Consider the following 6,812-nt stretch of genomic DNA (forward strand, 5'->3'; position numbering starts at 1 on the left):
CTGCGTCTGACTCTCTTGAGTGCTGAGATTAAAGGCAGGTGCCAGCACACATGTAAACTGCCACTCAGTACTTTGCTTCACAGGAAAAGGGAAAGAAATCAGAGTTGCAAGCTATCTTTTTAACTAAGTACCTCAAAAACAGTAATAACTGTATAATAAACCTTAATAATCAGGACTTATTAAGGTAAAAAAAAAAGTATCTCCATATGTTTGATAGTTAACTTACTATTGGAGATGGAGTCTCACTACATATAGTGAGATATCACAGACGGGGCTCTGGCTGACTGGCATGGAACTTGGTGTGTAGACCAGATTGGCCTCATACAGAGATCTGTCTGCCTCTGTCTCCTAAGTGCTGGTATTAAAAGCATGCACTACTGGGGTTGGGGATTTAGCTCAGCGGTAGAGCGCTTGCCTAGCAAGGCCCTGGGTTCGGTCCCCAGCTCCGAAAAAAAAAAGAAAGAAAAAAAAATGCACTACCACACCTAAAGATACTTTTAAACAAATACAATGAAAAATGACTTTAGCTCATAGTAATAAAAGTAAGTTTAATTACTAAAGAGTTTACTATAGTTGGAGGAGACTGGAGTTACAGCTCAGTGATTGAACAACCTGCTTAGAATGAATGAGACTCTAGGTTCAGTCCTTAGCATGCCCACCCCCAGGGAAATAAAATAAGATTTTACAATGTAGATGCCATGAAGGAAAGAAAAGGAATATAAACATAGTTCTTGCTTTTAAGAAAATGATAGGGGCTGGGGATTTAGCTCAGTGGTACAGTGCTTACCTAGGAAGCGCAAGGCCCTGGGTTCGGTCCCCAGCTCCGAAAAAAAGAACCAAAAAAAAAAAAAAAAGAAAGAAAAGAAAATGATAAATAACAGAAAGGAAGAGGCCATGAGAGAAGAGTTGATAATAAGGTCCTCCAAACCCCAGATTTTCACTTAGAGAAAGGGGCACTCAATGAAAAACATATAGAATTATGGCACAGATTTGTATGAGAGGTGTCAGGAAGATCAAAGCTTAGGATGAGCTGGGCTTTGCTAAAAATAAGGGCAACTGAAAGGACCCTTTATATTTAGAATCAAAAAGGAAAGTGTAGTCACAATTCGTGAGGCAGATGAGGTAATGTGGATGCATGATAAAGCAAAATTGTTCAACCTCTGGTTTGGTTTTGTCACCCTTATCCAGGAAATCTTGTCTCAACAAGAAGAAAAAGACAAGAAACAAATCCATTTGACTTATTTGAAACAGGATTGAGTGACCTAGGTTCTCTGCTTGAATCTAGACATTTATTCATGTATTTATTTTTATATGTATGTATTTATGCACAAGCTTATGTGTACCACAGTACAACAGCCCATGGAGGCCAGACTAGGGCATCAGATCTCCTAGAACTGGAATTGCAAGTGGTTGTGAGTCACCATGTGGGTGCTAGGAATTGAACCTGGGTCCGTACAAGAGCAGCAAGTGTTCTTAACTGCTGAGCCATCTCTCTAGCCCTAGACTCTGTTCCTTTTTTTGTTGTTTTAGTTTTTTGAGGCAGGTTTTCTCTGTGTAGCCTTGGCTGCCCTGGAGCTCACTCTGTAGTTCAGGATAGGCTTGGACTCAGAGATCTGGCTGCTTCTGCCTCCTGAATGCTGAAATTAAAGGCATATGCCAGCCAGCACTGCTTATCCTAGACTTACATTTCTTGAGTGATGTTTCAAAGGGAACCATACAAAGGTAGAAAGTGGTGAGGCTAGAGAAAGCTGATACAGGAGGAAGAAGGCATTACACAGGGAAAGGAGAAATGCCATTGTCCAAGAGAAATAGAAGAACTGATAGCAACACAGAAAGCTGTTGTGGAAAGAGAGCAGAGACTGGAGAATAGAGCAGGTATTGTATGCCGGGAGCTCTTCCAGTACTATGGTACATGTTCTCTCTGATCACTACAGCCTTTGTGTGAGTAGTGCTGTGGTCCTCTGACTCTGACAGAAACAGGTGAGATTCAGCCACAGGTCTGCATGATGTCACTCCATCTCATCCATTTGCTGAAGAAGGCACAGTCCTGTGGAACCCAGGAGATAATAGTAAACTCAAGAGGCTGATGTGCTCACTGGCCTCAAGGAGACCTGTGAGCAGATGTGAGGGCCTCCATGATGGTAGGATGAACCTCCCTGGGTAAGAAGACAAGACAAAGGAAACAAATAAGTCTAGTGCTCCAACTTGTGGCAATAGTCTCACAGGCACATCCCTAAATCCAAACTGTGCATTAATGTGTGCAGTTTATTTGTTATATATCAGGTATACTTCAAGAAACCCAAGCTGGTATGGGCAAGATGGCATGATGGCTAAAGTTGCTTACTGCACAAGCCTCATGACCTCGATCTAACCTTTGGAACTCATGTAAAGAAGGAGAGAACAACTCAGAGCTGTCCTCTGACCTCTACATGTGCACTGTAGTTAGTATTTGTGCAACCATATACATTATACATATGTGCGCACATGCGTGTGTGTGTGTGTGTGTGTGTGTGTGTGTGTGTGTCCGCGCGCACATGCACCTGAACTTTCCACCATCCTGACTCAGCCTCCTGATAAAAGAAACTTGTTGTTGTCTTGAGACAGAATCATGTATGTAGACAATGCAGGCTAACCTCAAAGTTGCTTAGTAGCCAAGAATGGCCTTGATAGTTCTCCAGGCTCCATCTCCCAAGTGCTAAGATTATAGGAATGTGCTACCAGTCCAAGTTATTTGATTTTGTTTGTTTGTTTGTTTGTTTGTTTGTTTGTTTGTAACAGGGTCTTGTAATGTATGTGCTCCTACAGCTGTCCAAGGAAACTATTTTAAAAAACAAAGTAGACGGTCTGACATACTGGCAGGAGTATCCCTTTAATCTTAGAACGAGGGAGACAAGAGACAGGGAGATCTCTGAGTTCAAGGCCAGCCTAGTCTACAGAGTTCCAGGACAGCCAGAGCTACATACAGAGAATCCCTGTCTTGAAAAACCAATAACAATGATGATGATGACGATGATGATTATGACCATGACAACAACAACAAGGATATGTGATATGATAATATATGATCATCTAGACCCAGGCATGGTGGCACATGTCTTTAATCTCAGCATTCAGGAGGCAGAGATAGGCAGATCTCTGTGAGCATGGAGCCAACCTGGTCTACATATCGAGCTCCAGATCAACTAAGGCTACAGAGTGAAACCTTATCTGTAAAAACCAAAAATGACATGAATAAAGTAGCTGGCCTTAGTGGCAGAGGCTTGTAACTCTCTACTAAAGAGAATAAGGCAAGTGGATAACAAAGTCAAGCCCCAACTTGCAGTTCAAAGTGAGTTTAAGGCCAACCTGAACAACTTAGTTAAGGTCTTGTTTCAAAATAAAAAGACTAGACAGGGGCTGGTGATACAGCTCAGTGTGGTGAAGTGCTTACCTTACATGCATGAAGAAAACAACAAAAAAAGTTAGGTACTGTACCTAAATTATCTTGAATATGTCAAAATAGTGATCTAGTCATAGGGACTGGGACCCAGGGTCAGGAATGGGAAGTACAATTCAAGGAAGGATGGATGGTTTATGCTGGTTGCTTAAGTACTTCCTGCTAAGATTCATGAACACGGCAGAATAGAAAAGACGAACCCCAGGACTAAAGCTGAGCACCAGGCCCAGAGAAGAAGCTGTCAGATCAGACAGGAAGACGGGACTACATGGGAGATGAAGGTCTCTGAAAACAAAAAAGGTCACTGGAAATGCTCTCTTTAAAATATACATAATTTATTTTTATTTTATGTTCATTAATGTTATGATCACATCTGAAGGTGTCAGAAGCCCTAGAACTGGAGTCACAGACAGGTGTGAGCTGCTGTGTGGGTGCTAGGAATTGAACCCCAGACCTTTAGAAGAGCAGACTATGCTGTTTAACCATTGAGCCATCTCTCTAGCCCCTGGAAATACATTTTTAACACTAGACTAAAAAAGTCTGATAAGAATGAGTTGAGTAAATGGGAGCATCAGGGTAGGGAGTGTTCATAAATAAACACTTAGAAAAATGTGCAGGAAAATAAATCTGCTTTAACTTCAGAACAATTAAAACTGTAAGAGGAAGGAAGCTATCACAGCACACTGTGGGCTTTGTGTGCATCGCACTTAAACCCTATTGTTTAAATAAAAATGAAAGAATATAACTATTCTTAAAAGATGGTTTGGGGGGTTGGGGATTTAGCTCAGCGGTAGAGTGCTTGCCTAGCAAGCGCAAGGCCCTGGGTTCGGTCCTCAGCTCTAGAAAAAAAAAGAAAAAAGGAAAAGATGGTTTGGGCACCTCATTTTAATCCCAGCATTCATTAGGTGGACGCAGCCTCTGAATTCAAGGCCAGCCTGGTCTACAGAGGTAGTTCCAGGACAGTCAGGATTACACAGAGAAACCCTGTCTCAAAAAAGCAAAAACAAACAAGATGGAAAGAGGCTCATCCAAGAAAGTCTAACATCCCAAGTTTGATTCCAGAGACCCACATAGTAGAAGGAAAGAATTGACTCCTACAAGTCCTCTGACTTTCATAAAGGTGCTATGACATTGCGCTCTCTCTCTCTCTCTCTCTCTCTCTCTCTCTCTCTCTCTCTCTCTCTCCCTCTCTCCCTCTCTCCCTCTCCCTCTCCCCTTTCCCCTCTCCCCTCTTCTCTTTTCCTCCCCTCTCCCCTTTTCCTCCCCTCTCCCCTCACTCCTCTCCCCTCAGCCCTCTCCTCTCTTCTCTTAATAAAACATATTTTAAAACTTTTTTTTTTTTTTTGAGCTGGGGACCGAACCCAGGGCCTTGTGCTTGCTAGGCAAGCGCTCTACCACTGAGCTAAATCCCCAACCATTTTAAAACTTTTAAAGATGGAAAAAGAACAAGGAGGAGATAAAAGAGTTAAATCTTCAGTAGCAAAAAAATCAACAGCTAATGTCCAAATGTAAAGAAAGAGCTACATTTATTTAGAAATGTGGAGTCAGCAGAAAAATGGCTACACAAGGTCAAACCAGCCACCAGTAGTGGATGGGTCTGGACATCGTGCAGGGAGGGGCTGGTTAGAGCATAATGTTACTGACAGCTTGCCTTTGTCACTAGGAACCATTTCACAACACTTGATATATTTGATGATTAATTTTAACTGCAACTTGATCAGATTAAGAAATACATCACAGAAAAAAAAAAAAAAAAAAAAAAAGAAATACATCACAGGTCAGGTCGGGAAGATAGATCAGTAGATAAAGAGGCTTGCCACTCCAACATGAGGACCTAGGCTCAGATTCCAGGAACTCAAGTAAAACTGGGCAAGGTAGTACACAGCTCTAACCTTCATACCTACATATACATAAATAAGATTAAAAAGAAAAAAAACAACAGGGGCTGGTTAAGAGCACTGACTGCTTCGATCCCCAGCTCCGGAAAAAAAAAAAAAAAAAAAAGCACTGACTGCTCTTCCAGAGGTTCTGAGTTCAAATCCCAGCAACCACATGGTGGCTCACAACCATCTGTAATGAGATCTGATGCCCTCTTCTAGTATGTCTGAAGACACCTACAGTGTACTCATATAAATAAAATAAACAAATCTTTAAAAAACAACAACAACAACAACACCCTAGGCTCCTAGGGAATTACCAAACATACCTTGTTTTGGGTATATCTGTAAGAGGGTCTCCAGAATTACTTAACTGAGAGGGGGAAGATGTCCCCACTACCCCATGTGCCAGGGCCCCAAACTGAATAAAAGTGGAGAAGGAAAAAAGCTAGTTAACCACCTGTACCCCCTTTTCTCTACCCAGATCTGTGCCCAGTAATAGACTCAAACAGTGAACTGAAGTAAACCTTCCTCTCAAGTTGCTTTTTTGGCAGGAATTGCTCACATCAAGAAGAATAACCATTACAGTGTACGAATCATATCTTTGTGTTCTCATGATAAAATTGCCATTAAAACACACACACACACACACACACACACACACACACACACACACACACACACACACATATATATATATATATATATATATATATATATATATATATATATATATATATATATATATATATATATATATATTTAGGACTTGATGGTTTAATAAAGAAAGCAGGAATTCTCACCAAAATCACTGTGACTCTTCCTAAGAAGGGCTCAGAGGGATCAGGAGCACCAGCCAACATGTGAGCCAAGCAATGAGAATTCCGACCCCTCACTAACTGCCACAGAACCCATGGGAGGCCGGCTGTTAGCCGCCCTTCCTAAGTGGAAGTCCCAGACTGCTCCATTTGCTCTTGGCCTTGTAAGAACGCAGACTACTGACTGAGCTCTACGCTCCGTTTCCTTGAGTCTAGCATGAGGCAGAGAACTGACACGGCCCAGTTCCCAGTAGAGCAGATACTGGTCGGCAACTACAAAGAGCAATGGGGCTTGGTTAAAGGCAGGGTTGATCGCTGAAGAAGCCTGCACATTCGCTTAAGGGGTACCAGGAGTAAGGGCCCTGGGAGAGCTTAAGGGCAGCTCAGCTGAACTCAGGATAACTCAGGCCTCCACAGCCAACAAGGAGGGGAAGGAAAAACAGAAAGCAAAGATTCAGACACACTAAGGTTCCAGTATTCCACAATAAATGCCCTCACTCAGGAATTGAGTTTCTCCAACTGACTGGCCTCCTGCTGCACAGTGAATCAGACAGGAAGATGCCTGTAAATGTCCCCCTTGCTTGCTTACTTAAACATCCACAGTTGGGGATCAGTTTAGAGAACCAGATAGACGGCAGGAAAAAAACCCAGCATATCCTCATGCATAGAAACTTCTGTGAA

At 42.2% G+C, this 6,812-nt stretch overlaps 1 long non-coding RNA gene across 3 annotated transcripts in view; it reads right to left on the minus strand.

Moving 5' to 3' along the window:
- The window catches only part of LOC120102491 (uncharacterized), a 60,061-nt gene that overhangs the window by 2,077 nt on the left and 51,172 nt on the right, over window positions 1-6,812 (minus strand). For 2 of the 3 annotated variants that reach the window (NR_190538.1, NR_190537.1), the window contains 1 exon segment: window positions 6,117-6,218. This is a non-coding gene — a long non-coding RNA (uncharacterized LOC120102491). 3 annotated transcript variants of the gene reach the window in all.

The sequence above is a fragment of the Rattus norvegicus genome, chromosome 4 (genome assembly GCF_021556685.1).
Source record: "Rattus norvegicus strain SHRSP/BbbUtx chromosome 4, alternate assembly SHRSP_T2T, whole genome shotgun sequence".
Classification (NCBI taxonomy): domain Eukaryota; kingdom Metazoa; phylum Chordata; class Mammalia; order Rodentia; family Muridae; genus Rattus; species Rattus norvegicus.